Raw genomic sequence first — 15,902 nt, forward strand, 5'->3', positions numbered from 1 at the left:
AGAAACGGTAACTCTCCCTTTGTAGAGAGGGAGGAAACAAAATCATCGTTAGTGTCACGAGTAACCAGCGTCTGGTCTCTGGCTCCTTTGGCCCTTGCATTCTGTTTTCCAGTCCCTCTTTCCTGGCAGCACTGCCTGCTCCCTGCAGCAGCCCCGCGTGCCCGGCCACGCAGGCTGCTCCCGCTCCCCCCGCTCTCCTCCCACTGCCTGTAAGGGAACTTGAACACATTTATGCACATTATCCTACCGGGGGAGGTAGGAAACTGGTGGATATTGTAAATGAGATATCAACCAAAAGAGAAACTGAAATATAATATCTACTGCCCTCTTGAGCCAAAATGTGTGAATAGTGTTGGGGTTGGGTGTTTTTTTTAGGGGGGTGGGGGGATGTTGTTCTGTGATCTGAACTAGTTTGTTTGCTATAGAAAAACCGGTTACCTCAGCAGGTTTTGGGTGGAATATGCATCACACATTTAAAAGTGAGCAGTGAATACGGAGGTGTCATGGGGACAGGAGGTGGTTAAAGTAACGGGATTGTCTTGTTGCATGGCGTGACCTGTCCACCAAACCCCAGAGGGAGGTCAGGGAGATGGGCAGGATCTGGACAGGCACAGAGGAGGAGTGGGAGAGGATCTGAAAGTGCAGTGCAATCAAACTCAGCTCTCATGCTTTGAAGTCCTCAAAATTTCAACTCATTCTCTGTTTTTTTCCCCCTGTTTTTGTTCTCTGTCCCCAGTCCGCTCCTAGTGCAAGCTTTTCTTTCTCGAGCATCACCCCAGGCATCTGCAGCTGAGTGGGCAGTTTGTTGAGTTCCCAGGTCCAGTTTCATTGACCTCTTTCTGTAGTTTGGGGAGATCCAATGAGCCTGAAATAGGGTGGCTCATCAACTCCCAATTCCTACTGCAGATGATGCCTTTGAGTCCTTGCAGTGCACAAAGGCAGAGCTGTAGGCGCTCTGTGCAGATCCCTGGGGAGAGGCTGCAGCCCTGCAGGGGGGAGCCCTGGGTCCCAGCCAGCAGGGGCAACTCGAGTCCACCTCAACAGAGCCAAGTTGTCACCCCTTGTCTTTTTTCTGTCCATCCCTCTGCTTTGCAGTCCCCAGAACTGTGTATTTCAATGCAGATACCAGATCTGGGGCCCTCATCAACTCCAAGTTCTGAATGGGTGTTTAGAAATAATGGTCTGTTCTTTTTTTATCGTTGTTGTTGTTGTTATTGTTGTTGTTATTATTATTATTACTATTTAATGTTCCTTTTTGCCTCGGGGTCCATTTCTTCCCAATTCCCCTGTCCCATATTGCCACCAAGGCAGAAAATTTGCTTTGCACACTCTTGCTGATGTCTCTACTCGTTTCCTTCTGGCCTTCCTGAAGCTCAGGACTCTGCTAGCAGCTGGGCTGTGGTCCTGCTCCATAGGAGCCTGCTCCATAGGCAGGTCCTGCTCCGTAGGCATCTTGCAGCTGCCAACAGAGAGGTTCAAGCCCCTTAAGAATGATTTATTTTTAAACAAATCCAGAAGAAACAAGGCATTGCTAATGCTTAGCAACCTCTTGTCCTAGCCTGCCTTTTTGCTCAAAGTTGTAAGAGTCATGTTAGCTTTAAAAGGGGTTGTTAATCTTATAGAGTTTCTTAGCTTACAGTACGGCAAACGGCATCCCTAAAGTGCCCCCAAATCATAATGGCCTGGGATGGGAACGTGGCTTTGTGGATTGGGATGGGAAGGAAGAATGGGTTCTGTTTGGGGTGACACTAGGAAAACTCGTGTTCCCTTCACAACCCTCGATTTTACCGGTTTGAAGATTCAGCTTTACTAATCTAGTGCATCATTTCCATAAGCGTTAACAAAATTCATTCTCTCTTAAGTGGGGGTATAAGGAAATCCAATTGCTTTCTGGAGAATCACCCTTTTTGTCTGTGTATTGAACTATAAAATTGCACTAACGGCTATAGTAAAAAGAAATCAGAGCCCAACATTTGTAGTGAGGATCAGGAAAAGGCTGAATCCAGACGTGTGGCGTTACCAGCGCGCCAGAGAACAGAATGAATTCTTAATCTCTTCTGTCTTTGTATCGCTCAGAGGTTTTCTATGTACGTACAACACAAAGCTACAAAACACAACAGTTTTCCAGAAACCGCGCTTCAAACCTTCGCTGTACTATAGAAGCTCATGAGGGACGACATTAAAGTCCTCAGTTGCCTGCCTTATAGACACATTTCATTGTATTAATATTTTTCTTAACCTTCCAGTTGCATTGCTTTGGCTTTGGAGTTTGTTATAGGCAGTCCTGTATCCTGAGTTCTGTTCCAGTTTAAACTTATGTAAACTATTGAGAGCACATGCAATGCAGTACTTATCTATATTTTGCTGGTTTAGTATGAATATGTACTCTGATGCCAACTTACAGAAATCTGTTGTAAGCGCTTGTTGTGTAACGGTAACCGATAGTGGCAATTATATGTCATTCTAAAAGCTGCAATACTTATACAATAAATTTTACAATACTTTGGAAAATTTGCCTTCACCTTTTGCTTTGTTACCCATCCCCCCAAAAAAAAGGGAGAGTTTGCCAACTCGATGTAATCTCAAAAGCTCTTCCCGTTTTCTCTGCGAACATCGGAAAATGGATATTCTCAGTTTTTTGGATACTGATGTTGTTTCCCCTCCCTTCCTTGTTCAGTAGCCTTCTGAGGAACGGGCCAACCTCTGTATTGCCACCACGTGGGTTTTGCCTGAAGCTGTAGCTGGCTCCCGGTGTGTTTGCACGCTCGCTCCCTGTGTGTGTCTACGGTTGTGTTTTCTTTGGAGTAGATCAGGTGTCGCAGCTTTAATCCCAGAAGAAGCAGTCCTGGTTTGCACCAATATGTCCTAACGCTTGCGATCCTGCCTCTCAGCCAAGAGCATCACTGATGGTCAGAAGGTCTTAACTTGAACAACCGTCAATCAACAAGAACTGAGTAGATTGACTCCAATCCTAAGCACAGATAATTTGTTTTCCTTTCTGAGACTGGTCAGATTGCAGAGATCACATTAAAATGCTTGAAAACTTAACTGTTTGCAGGGGGTTTTATTGTTGTGTTCCTGAAGGATGTCCTGTCGATCCACCCAGACCTTGGCTTCCCTCTTGGGACTAAGGAGTGGGTAGTAATTAATCCCTAGGCTTTGCCTGAGGGCCATCAGCTCTTCCTGAGACCTCAGTCTCCCCAGCCCTTCCCTCTGGCTTATCACAATCTCCCTTTTAGATGGCACCATTTTTTAAAGTGGGCCTTGTCTTTTACAAGTGGCCCCTGCACCTGATTTGGATGGCTGCGTGGTGGACACTTGGCTTTAATCTGGGGGAGCCATGAGCACAAGGAGCTCCTGTGGAGTTCAGTGAGACCCTTGGATGTTCTGCACAGCCAGTTACAGCCCCGAGCTGATGGCAAGCAATGACTGAGAGCAGCATAACTGCAGCCCAGGAGGAACCCCAGTTCCATCCCTCCGGCTCTGATCCTGGCACTGTGCCACTCGCCTCGTGGTTGCAGTTTGTTTTGTGGGATTCCTGGTGTCCTCTGTCCCTTGCTGCTGGAAAGGTGACCCAGAGGTTCCCACGGAGTTGGAAGAAGAGTGTGTTGCCACGCAGGTGAGGTTTCATGAGCAGCACTAAGTCACTGTCATTGCCATTTGAGACTGCAGGACAGTGGCCCCAGCAGCCTGGGCTCAGAGGTGAGAGATGGTTTGGAGGTGCAAGTGGGCTTCTCGAGGCAGCATGGAACACTGGAGATGATGTGTTGGAGGTACTGGAGAGTGTTGAATGCCTTCCAGTCCATTCTCAAACCTCCAGCTGTTAGCCAGGAAGCCTTTTTTCCCTCTCAATCATGTTTTAAATGAGCAGAACCCTGCTTGCTCCAGTTTGGCAACTGACCAACTTTCACATAAGTGTTTCAGGCTAATATTTTTAACCCATTAGCAATCCAGAGCGATGCTTTGCCCTGAAGCTGGGCTCTCCAGGGCTGGATTTCTTGTTTCCTTTGGGGGCAGTACCTCAGCAGCTTGAGCTGGCAGCCAAGGAGGCCGGGGGCAGCTCCTGAGGGGGCTGTGCTGCAGGACAGCTTTTAGGAAGCACAGTCTGCATTTTGGCCTGAGTGCATGGACCAAAACAAAGAACCCCCTCCCCATGTTGCAGTGTCCCAGCAGGTGATGAAGATGTGAGTTTTGTCTTTGTTGCAAGCTTCCTCAGCCCTGCTGCTGTTCCAGCTGCCACATGTGTGAGGGTGGCCAGGGTTAGCCCTCAGTATGGTGGGAGCTCTGCAGGAGCTGACACAGCTCACAGAAACTAAGGCCACCACTCTGGTAAAAATTCAAATGGCAGGCTTGTGTGTAACACTGCACAGGGGACTCTTGTGGGATTGGGGCTGGCAGGAAGGAAAAAGGCTAAAAACCCACATCAGGGATGAGTTGATGTGCTTTAGCAACACACATAAAGGGGGTCAACATGGCCAGGGTGGGACAAGGAGCTCAGTAACCATGGCAGGATGATGACATGGGCTCAAGCAGCTACACACCTTCTTTTGCATCCCACATGCAAAGAAACACCGGAGCCCCACATTTCTGAGAAGGGGGCAATGATTTAGCGTCCCAAATCCCCACCTAGCTGCAGGCAAGGCAGGGGAAGGGGAAGTCAGGGCTGAATCACTGTTTCAATATGTGATTTTTCATTTTTGGATTCACAGCTGAAACCAACATCTTCCCACAGAAAAATGGGAACTCAGCTGAAACCACATTTTCCAAAGGGGATTTTTTTTTTTCTTGAAATGAGAAAACAACAAAACCCATAAAGCCAAGTTCAGCCAGAGCAGTGTGTGGGAATGGGCAGAGAAGCGCTGTTACTGAGCTACCCTTCCAGGCTGCTGAGGTGATCTGGGGACGCTGCAGCACAGCTGATTGGCAAAAGATGATTTTTAAACCTTTTTTTTCTTTTCCAAAATCAGTGGAAGAAGCAACGTTGTGATTTTTGGAAACCCCAAGTGGCAAAGTCTCTGGCTTTACATTGATTTCTGTGCTGCAAATGGAATAGGACTTACGAAATCAGATTCAGCTTTCGCCGGTGCTTCCAGCATTGAAACCATTTCCTGCAGCACTTGTGGCCCTCCCTGGCTGTGCTCACTGGAAGGTGCAAATTCCAACTTCAAAGTATCTGAACTTCACAGAGGCTTTTTTTTTTCACCCCCTCTCACTTTTTGTCTCCTGTTTTATCTGCTTGTCCTGAGCCAAACTCTTCCCCTTGAGCTGTGGGTGCCTCTGCCATCGCCCTCTTCAGGAGCTGCCTTACTCCCTGCTCCTGCTCTCCCTGGCAGATGATTCCTTTCTCTTGTGGCCTCAGTGGCAGCTCATGCCACATCGCTGCCAGCACCTGCATTTAATCTCTTTTGCACCTGCAGAGCATGAAACCTCCTCCCCAGGGTTTGTTCAGCTCCAGTACCAGTGCTTGGATATGGTCCCCACCAGTGATTCTCTTCCAGTGAAAACCAAGGAGATGGCTTGGGGTGCTTTGAGGAGGGGAATGTGCAAAACCTGGAGTCAGGCTCTTGCTTTTTAACCTGCTCAGGCTGCTTTTGCCACAGGTTGATTTATTGGAAGGGTTTTTTCCCCATACAGTGCTGACCCCCAAGCCCCTGTGCAGGCTGAGAGCTGCCTCACCATCGAGGGAGAAGCCTTGGTGAGGGACAGAAGCCCCTGAGCGAGATGGCAGGAAACAAATCCTCCCCATGGTGAGGGAGTATGCTGAGATTTATTAAGAAAGCACCATGGTCTCACAGGAATCCTTGCTGTTGACTATTCTGACTGCAAAGGGAATTTACTCCAAATGCTGCTATGCTTTTTTTTTCCCTCTCTTCAAAAATAAAGTCTCAAAATTCCCCCTGCTGTGGCAGAGACTGGGAGTGTGTGATGGAAGCACACGAAAGACAGGAGAACAGTGGAAATATTTCCTGCTTTGTTCTCCTAGCCACGGTCAGGCTGGAACAGCATTGCTTAAGACTCTGTTTACAGTCTAATGGTGTCAAAACTGTCCTCCCTTCCCTCTTGCCCTATCTCAGGAGCCCTCTCCCCTTTACACCCAGTGCAGGGACTCATGGCTTTTGCTCAGTGAGTGGGCAGGCAGGGCAGCTGGCCCAGCTTGGGGCTTTGGGCCAGGTGAGCACAATCTTTTCATGGCCCAGGAGACAAATTTAAGCAGTTCCAGGGAGGGTGGTGACTGGCTGTGAGAGTTTCTCTGCTCTTCTGCTGAGTAGGAACTACAGAAGGTTTTGAAGAGGGTGTTTCCTGATCACCTTTTGCAGCTATGTGAGGTGGAATTGTGTTTTGGTTTAGTGATGGCCCAGGTTTTTTGACTCCCCCTGGGTGATGTGAAGGAACAATGAATCCTCTAGAGCAGCAGCCACCTCAGTGCTCACTCTTTTTGAGGTCAGATTAAGACTTATAGGGTTTTTAATTTTTCTAGGGTACCCAAAGCTGGGTCTCACAGAGTCTTGGAGCCCTGTGCTGCAGGAGCTGTAAATGTGCTTTTTCTTCCTCTGTGGCTAAAAGTCCATGGGTTGCTGTAGCCTCAGGACCTCCCCCAGTGGGTTTCCTCTCAGGGCAACGTGACCTCCTGCACCCTTCCTCTGCTGGGTCTGTGTGGGGAGAGAATCTTGCCAGCTAGGGTGAAGAGATGCCTAAATGAAATGCAGAGTGCTGGCTGACCAGGCTGATGGCTCTGGCCCAGGCAGAGGTGAGTGTGAAGCACTCTCTGCGGGATACTTGGAGTGGATTTTGCAAGGCAGGAAGGTGGGAGAGTGCTGAGTGCTGGTCAGGATTCATTAGCTGTCAGCTCTCGGTGGGTGTTGGTTCCCCCCTGCCCTTGCACAGTCCTGACTCCCTGTTTAAATGCACACGGTTGCCTTGAGATTGATTGTTAGGAGCAGCAATAAATCACAATCATGGCAGCCAGTGGTGAGTTTTGGATGCCAGTCAAAATGCAGCTCCTCAGAGTATTTATCTTTGGCAAAGGCAGGGAACCTGGACATTGAACAATTAGATCAGCGTGGCTCTGTGAAGTTGCATTTGATTAAGAGAGTAACTCTGAAGTACAAAGCTATTGCTTTGGTGTTGATGTGCACTGCTAATGAGAAGCCTGGCTTTAGAAAAAGACTGAAGGCAGAAGCACAGGCCGCTGCTGCATTGCACCGAGGCAAGTGTCTCTGCACCAGACTCCCACCATCTCCTTTCTGCTGTGGCCTCACTTTTGTTGAGGCACAGTGGAGAGCAAAAGGTGGCTTTTGCTGCACTGCAAGCTTGGCACGGCTGTCAGACTTGTTTCCCTGTACAACAGAAGCTACTGAGCTACTTCAAAAGACCTGTAAGGTGGATACACCTGACCCAGAGAGGAGAAGGGCCAAGCCACACTGGGACTGCAGCAGCTCTGCTGAGTGGCTCGTCAGCACGATGTGACAGTGGCTGTAAGTCCCAGGCAGTCACCTTAGTGCCATGGGTGGGCAGTCTGTTTTCAGTGCTGTGTCCCCTCTCTGTTACCAGCAGAGGATGGGCTGTGGCCACAGCTCCAGCTCTGATATTGTAGAGTTAATATCTTCAGTACCAAGTGCAGCCAGCTACCTTTTCGTAAGAGCTGTTTAAGGTGTTTTAGGGCCCATTAAGATGGGTAAGAATTAGCATCCAAAACACTGTAGGAGCTCTAAAATAGTCTGGCAAGTATGCAGTCATGCAAGACCAATTTCTCTGAGGAGAGTCTGTGTAGGTCTGGGGTAGTCAGCAGAGCTGGTGTGAGTATGAGGAGGGAGCTGGGTTGGGTTTTATGATGGTTTTCTTGGGGAAGATGAGCTGTGAGCATGTGTTCACTCCAGACACCTTATTAAGGTGTTTGTCCATCACACTACACACAGATATTTTTTTTTTCCCCCGAATCTCACTCCAAGGCTCAGATGAGGGGAACTGGGTTAAAAACCAAATGATGCATGACTCTGATGAGCCCCACTGCTTTCTTTTTCTCATCTCTGTTTCCCTCTTGAGAGCTGCTGTTTTCCTCTGCTCTGCTGAACAGGTTTGTTTCTGTTCTGAGGAGGAAAGCTTGAGGTTCCCCAAAAGCCTGGCCTTGGTGCACTGCCTCCCTGCTCCCAAGGCAGCTTTCCTGTGGGCATGGAGCAGCCAGAGCTAAATATAACCTGGGGAGGGTAAAAAAGAGAAATGGGGGAGGGTAAGTGAGAGAATCTGTTTATTTTCCCTCTGATCTCTGAGCCCTGTTATGTTTTATTGCTTTGCAAACAGGAGGTCTGGAAAGCTTCCTTTTCTCCCGTGCCAGTGCAAGGTCAGCTGGGTGCATGATTCCTGCACTTGAAGGGAAAAATACTAAATATTGCTAGATTGACAGTAATTTTGTAAGAGTGGCATGAAACTGGAAACTATATTTACCCTCTTCAGGCCAGATTTTACTGTAAATGCCCAAATAAACTATTCATGTAAACAATTTCTGCAGGCTTGCACGGTGCTTGGATGCACCTGAACCCTGTCGGGGAGGGTTTGGATCTGCTGAGTGACCTGTAGCAGGAGAGCATCTGTTCTGCAGAAAACCCCTACAGAAGGAGGGGCAGGCAGGTGCTTTACCTGCAACAGATCTTGAGGAAGGCGAGGCACCTCCAGCACACTTGCTCTTTATGTGGGCAGCAGGATGTGGTCGCTGTCGCCTGTGGCCTGGCGATGCTTCAAAGGAAACTCTCCCGTGTCGGCGTGCGTGGTGTTTGAGTAGCTGTGCCTGGGAACAAAGGCACAGTACCAAGGCATCAAATGGAGACTCCTTGGGGTGCTGAAAAGCATAGTGTGAAGCAAAAGCTTTAAGGAAGTGCACTAACTTTAAAAAAATTCCTTCAAGTTGACTCAACTCTTCCGATTTGTCAGAAGATGCCCAGCTCCTCGGTGAGGTTTCTGCCCTGAATCGAGCTTTTCTCGCCCTGAGTCATGAGCAAATGTAACAAGCTGTGAGTAATTGCTGGAACCAAATGTGAGTTTGGAAAATGGGGGTTATCTTTTCCCTTAAAGTTTTAGTTTATGGGAAAAGGCATTGGTTTTGCTTCCCTGCTCTGGCTTTCAGTGACACGTGTGGGTAGAAGCACAGACATGAGTTGCTGCTTCTGTGTGTTGCCCGTGTGTGGGGGTTTCTGACAGCCCTGGGGGACTATGCCCATTGCTCCCTTTCTGTCATGGTCTTCAGCTTCTGGACTGACTTTGGGACTTGGGCAAATGGCACAAATGTCATCCAACACTGGTACACGTTACTTTTAAAGATATTCTGCATTATCAGCCCTAGAAAAACCCCCAGACCCTCAGGGATGGCATCCTGTTGTCCACCATTGTCATGTGCTGTGTGCTGTCTGTACCATTAACCCAGGACTTGTTCATGGCTTGAGGAGCAAGGTTTAGGTGCAGAAATAGCCCTGTCCTTGCTGCATCTCAACATCCTCAATGGAAACCAGTGGTAGCACTTCCCACCACTGCCACCCCTGACTTGCCTTTCCTGGAGAGATTCCTTTCTTCTCCAGATCTGGCTGAGATACAGAACTTGAGTGGAATCAAAATTGCATTTTAATTGTAAACATTTGTCTAGAAATTAATGTTTCTGAACTAATGTTTCTCTTCAACCAATGCATTTGGAAACAAATTATTCTTGCTAATTGATTTTATTTTTTTCCCCCCATTCATGTAGAAAATCAACTATGCATCATGGAAAATCCCCCTCTTTCAGCCAGCATCTCCATGATCACTGAACTGATGCACTTGCTTGTCCTCTGGCAGTTATCACCTAGGAGTTGGATGGCTGGCTGGAGGCGGGTAATTATCCTCCCTTTTTTTTGTGTGTGTGTGTGTTTCTTGAGCTGAATTAAGTGCTGAAAATCACTATAAACAGGCTGCCATGTCTAATAAATTTGTTTAGAGTCCCAAATGAGTGTACCTGTAGGGACAATGTTATTGATGGCTTCCTCCCTTGGTTGGAAAGGGGTATTTGATGTCTTCACACCTCAGAGGTTGGTAATTCTACCATTTGTCCCAATATGTAAAACAGATTTGAGCAACATCCAAGGGCATTTTAACAGCTGATCCATGGCTCTTCTGCAATGAGGAAACTCTGCTCCAAAGCCTTGTCTCCGCTGTGCCAAACCAACTGGCTCCAAACCCCAGAAACCTAACACAAAGAGCTGACAGTCTGAGTGAGTGGGAGCAGAGTATGAAAATAAGTGTCAAATAAGTTGTAAGACCGAAAAGCTGTGATTCAGTGCCTCTTGTATAAGGCAGGTGAGATCTTGCCCAGCTGAAAACCAGGTCGTGAAAGTGATAACAGGTTTGAGTTGTTTTAGAGGGTAAAAGCAAGTCCTGCACATAGCTGGTGTGTAAATCTATGTGTTGAAGGAATGTTGTGAACTGATGTCTCATCCAAGAGCATCCTTTGCTTCCCTTTGGTTTGAGTGCTGTAGACCAGCACCACAAGAAGCTTTCCTGCCAGTGGAGAAGGGTTTCTAGGATGGGTAGAAAATGGCCAAAATGCAACAGCTATGCTTCATTTGGCAGTCTATAGATGCCAAGAGGAAGGCAGGAAAGCCTGACTGGGGAGGGAGCCAAGTCAAAAGGAGCAAATTGCTTTTGACATGTCCCTGCAGGAACGGGAGCAGCAGCTCCTGAGGAGCTCAGCTAGTGGCTTGGCCGTCTCAAGGGGGCTTGTGGCAAAAAAAGACCCCACCAGAATGATCCCTGGCCAGTGCAATTTGGGAAGCAGGATTTTCATGTGAGGAAGTTGGCTGTCCACGTGAGCTGGGTTCAACTTCTTGTGTGATGGAAAGGGTTACAAGATGTTTGAAGCTCTTTGTGAAAAGTGCTGTGAAATCCAGGAATTAAGAGGTTTCTGGAAGCATGCTGAGGTGGCATGGAACAATGGATGACATGCCTATATTAATGGCTGCTTGAGGGTCAAACTCTACTCATAGGAGGTTTCTAAGTAGCCATGAGATTACAGGACTTGGCTTGTACCAGGAGTGACTACATAGGTGCAGTTTTTGGTCCCTTTGGAAGCTGAGGATTACACAGAGCGACTTCTCAGCCATTGATTGATCTTTAAGGTCTGAGCCTTGGAAATGCTGAAATCCAGGAGTTTAGAGGAAAGCAGATGAGGCAGCTCAGGATGAGTGTCCCAGCTACCTGGTGGCCTCAGGCAGTAAGGATGGCAAACTGGGCTGCATGTTGTTCTGACAGTTGTCCAAGTACCCTAAGCTGCATGTGAGATGAGGATACCTCCTGTGTGAGTGTATGGCAACAGCTTTCTGTGTCCATGATGGTACCACTCAACTCTGCTTCGTACAACTTTCTCAGTGCACACCTTCAGTAACAGCCCTTGACAGGTCCTAGAAGCTGTTTAGTATTTTACAGTAGTTTGCTTGTGTTACTTTGACCTCTCTTGCTATCAGCCTGAGCAGACAAAAGTAATCAAGGCTTGCTCAAGAGTAATTTTGCATCAGAGCTTCTCCTGAGGAGAAGACAATCTCCTTTTTTCTTGTGGTTAATAAAGCTGTATAACAAAGGATTTCATCATTCCAGTGATACTGAATGTAATGTGCCTGCAATAATTAATGCCACTACTAATGGCAGATTGGAATTTTGCCTTAATTATATCATTAAGATACATTTCATGCATTTAATTGTTTTTGTAAAATGACAGCTAAGCTCTCCTGCCTCACATTTCCCATTTCCTGATTCAATTACTTCACATGCAAGGGCAACCTGCTAGTAATGGCCTTTCACAGCTTTTGCTTTCCAGGGGAAATCAAGTGGTTTTTGGTTAGATATGCCAATACATTTCAGGTTAGCAAAGCTTTTCTGTGCTGTTTGTCAATGCTTGTGGTGAACTGATGCACTGAACTCTCTTCTCTTCCTTGCTGGCCTGGATTTCATGAAAAACAGGAGGGGAATAAAGGTGTCAAGACAGGCTTAGGAAGAACAAGAAGGTTAAAAATCAATCTGCAGGCCTTATCACATACCCTGCTGCACCAGTGGGAGGTAGTTTGGGTAAAACAGGCCATGTCTAGCTCAACAGCAGGAGTTGGGATCCAGGGACTCCAGCCTCAGGGGGAATGGTGTGTTGATCCAGGGATTCACTTGTAAAAATTACCAGGTGCTGATCATATGAAATCCCATTGGTGGAGAGAGATGGCAGCTCAAAACAGGTCCATCCCCTGCCACAGAGAACAGAGTGCTCACCCAGGAGAAATAAGGTATGATCTTCTGTGTGTCCCCAGCTTTGAAGCTGGTACAGCTTGCACACAATAGTATGGCACTGACAATGTGCATGGATTTATTTTGGATGAGTAAATACAATTTTCCTGGACAAGAATGTTTAGTCATGTTTGCAGTCCCAGGCTGCTGAGAGGGATGGGGCTGGTGCACACTCTCTACTTTGTGCCTTTTCTGAAGCACTCTCCCAAATCTGTAATCATTGTTACATGACTACATGAAGGCAAAACTCAGGATGAAGGTGGTTAGGAAACAATCTCTGTCTGCAGTAATCACTACAAAAAACATCATGAAGTTGCCTTGGGCAGACAGCTTTTCTTGCTTGTCTCTAGCATCACTGTTGGATTTTTGACCTTCTGAGAATAGTTGAAACTGCCCCAAAGGCCATCTAGATTGCTACTGCTGTTGGCACTGCAAAGCCAGAAGACCATGTTTTACATGGTATGTAATGAAAGAAGGTAAAGCAGGCAAAGGAATGCAAGAGTATTAGTGCAGATGACAGAGTGGGAACTCCCATGCCAGGTGACAGACACAGCAACTGGTAAATACTTTGAAAGCCTTTCCAGATTGTTACTGCAACACTGACCGTGGGAAGCCTTTGGGAGCAGACTTTTGGTCTCAAAACTATAACCATACTGTTGACTTGATGAGTCCTTGACCTCAGTTACTGTGTGTGTCATTTGGAGTCCAGTGGGGATAAAGCCAATTGGTTCTTTCTTTCTCTTCTTTCTTCCCATCCTTTTTTACTTGATCTATGAGAGAGGTGAAACTGGCTAAGGCACAAATCCCATTCAGCACTTGACAGGGTTTTTTCCCTATAGATGTCCTGGGGGATCTGCAGAAAAGGCAGAGGAACCCTTTGGGCTCTCTAGAGCCACAGACATTTCTAGGTTAGAAATGTCCTGCTGCTTAGGCTGCACATCTGCGTGTTGCTACTGGCCTTCTAGAAGCCTTGAGCGAGAAGCTTCACAGGTCTTTCTCATATATTCTGAAAGTGATGGAGGACATTCACTCACTGTGTCCTACTTACACGGAGCTCATTAGGGATAATAACCCAGTTACCATCTATAAAAAGTGTTGTCAGCCCCGAATGGTTTCAAACCACTGGAACACTAGTACACCATGACCTGTATCTGCTGGGACAGGGTCTATGCTGTGTTGTCAAGCTTTGGAAGTCAATAACCTTTATGTCATTTCACAGGTAAAATAATTGCCTGTGTTTCTACACCAAAACAGACCTCGGAGGGCTTTAGAGGCTGCTTGTTGAAAAGATAATGCAGAAGGAAATCGATGCATATTGTACAAACTGCAGAGCAAGTCTTGAATGCTGCTCAAACACAAAGCACTCAGTTAATGGCCCTGCTGCAGGTATTGTTCTGAAATTTGGGATTTTGTTACATCAGATGTTGAGTTAAAGGAACTTTTTCATTATTGATACTTTCAATAGCCAACAAAAAGTTTCCTCCCAGTTCTCTTTGGGTTAGAGACCACTGACAACTCTTCAACTTTCTGATGCTTGTCTTGAGTTACTGGTGCTAATGGTGATTGCTGGATTTACCTTTAACCTTTCTGGTCAGGAGTGAGGAGGCTGGGTCTGAGTTGCCTTCGCTGTGACAGAGGAGAGGGCAGCAGCTGAAAGGAGATGGAAAAATCACTGAGCTGCTCTTGCTTTCCACCCTTTGTAAGACAGGGCTAAGCCTGAGACACCATGCATTTTTGTCTCTTTATATGGATGAGACATTATAAAAAGACAGATTTGTGTTAGAAAAAAATAGAATCCAAAACAATCTAGAACTTCCTTCTGTCATCAGATAAGTTGCACTTGCTTTCAGCTCCTTCCTACTGACGCCTGGGCAAATGGCAGTCTGAGACATCAGAAAAACACTAGACACCAAAAAGAACTAAATGAGAGGGATGAGGAGCACTGATTACCACTAAACAAAACAGTGCAATAACATCTCATCTCTTTCTACTAGAAGCTGAATTTCAGTTCAGTTTTGCTTATAGGTTCTGTTTCTAGAGTGCTTTGTCACTACCTTCCCCCAAGCCCCTTCATTTCTGTGCTTGTCAGTAGCCAATTTGTTGTGTCTTATTTCAGGTTGTCCAGCGAATTTTGCAACAAAACTGAGAACCATTAATTGTTCTTGGAATAAACCAACATCACCATTGATCAATGTGGCAGTAACAGTAACATTTGTATTTCCCAGTCTTTAAATACTTGGATTGGAAATGACAACATTATAATTGAAAATAATGGTAATTATCTCTCTAAAAAGGTGTTTTGTTGCTACACTCAATAACTTCTTTGAAACCATCCATGAACAGAAGTCACCATAAGCAGCAATAAAGTGAAAACTCATTTTCCTGAGAGATTGTTGCACTGCATCTGTTGTGTGGGAAATAACAACTCTGATTTTTGTTTTGTTTGGGATTTCAAAATGGTTTGTGGATGGGAAGTTTCAAACCAATACCATCAGGAAAAATCAACTGCTTCTATTTAGCTCAGTTTGAAATGTTATATGGTAATATGAGGCTTTTTTAATGCAGTGTGTATGTATATATATGTATGTACACCTTGAGATCAATATTAATATGGAAACAAGACACTTACTGTATCAAAATGAGAAGGAAACATCAACATAATTCTTCACACTTTCCTACAGAAAAATGCCAAATGTTGTATGTTGTCAAACTGTGGGCAACATATTGAGTTGGTATGACTGAGATGAGCACTGCCTGAGCCCAAGAGATGCATTCACAGTCCTTCCCTGGAAAATAATGCACCATTGCAGGGCAGGGAAAAGATGGTTTAGATTGTATTTTGTACATATTTGGTACATATACCAGTGGAAGCAAGAACCAGCTGAGCACTTTGGATACTTTCCAAAAACACTTGGGAAATCTGGGGCCAGAGGAGGCAAGCAAGAGCTTTGAAGGCAAGGTGGCACCCCACAGCTGGGCTGAGAGAGGGACACCTCATCTCAGGGTGGGGAGTCCAGCGCCAGCTCCCTGCAGACATTTAACACGTTCTCCTTAAATCCTGATTTCACCTTAATCTATTGAAATGATTCCCTCATGAACTAGTTCCTGATGTCCTTATTAACCAAGGATTAATTAATTATTAATTAAGCAGCCCAGGCTGCTTCTTAATTCAACTTGTTAATTAAGTAGAGGAGGCTGCTGAGGCAACTTGTTAATTGAGTTGTCAGGGGAAGGTGAGGATGGGGAGGAGGATCTCTGCCTGCTTCCTGGGGCAGAGCCAGGAATGTGACTTCTTGTGGGGCAGTTGGTTGTGGGAGCTTCCTGAGCTGGGTCGTGCAGTCACAGCTTGGGAGAAGCTTTATTTGTTTTTATTCCTCCTGTCAGCCCAAAGCAACTTGTTAAGAAGAGACTCCAGGACTTGCAGGCCAATATTTCAGTGCTTCATGCTGGGCTAAGCTGTGTAAGCTTTTTGACAGGACCAAGGTGACCATGGGATGAGAGTAAGGAGGATGATTTGGAGATGTGGGAAGTAGCAGAAAAAGGTGGCCTCCTGCTTTTGTCAGCGTGAGATTCACAGATGGAAATTGAGCCCCTTGAAATGGCGTTTGCCCAAGATG

Source organism: Colius striatus, chromosome 16, assembly GCF_028858725.1.
Source record: "Colius striatus isolate bColStr4 chromosome 16, bColStr4.1.hap1, whole genome shotgun sequence".
NCBI lineage: Eukaryota > Metazoa > Chordata > Aves > Coliiformes > Coliidae > Colius > Colius striatus.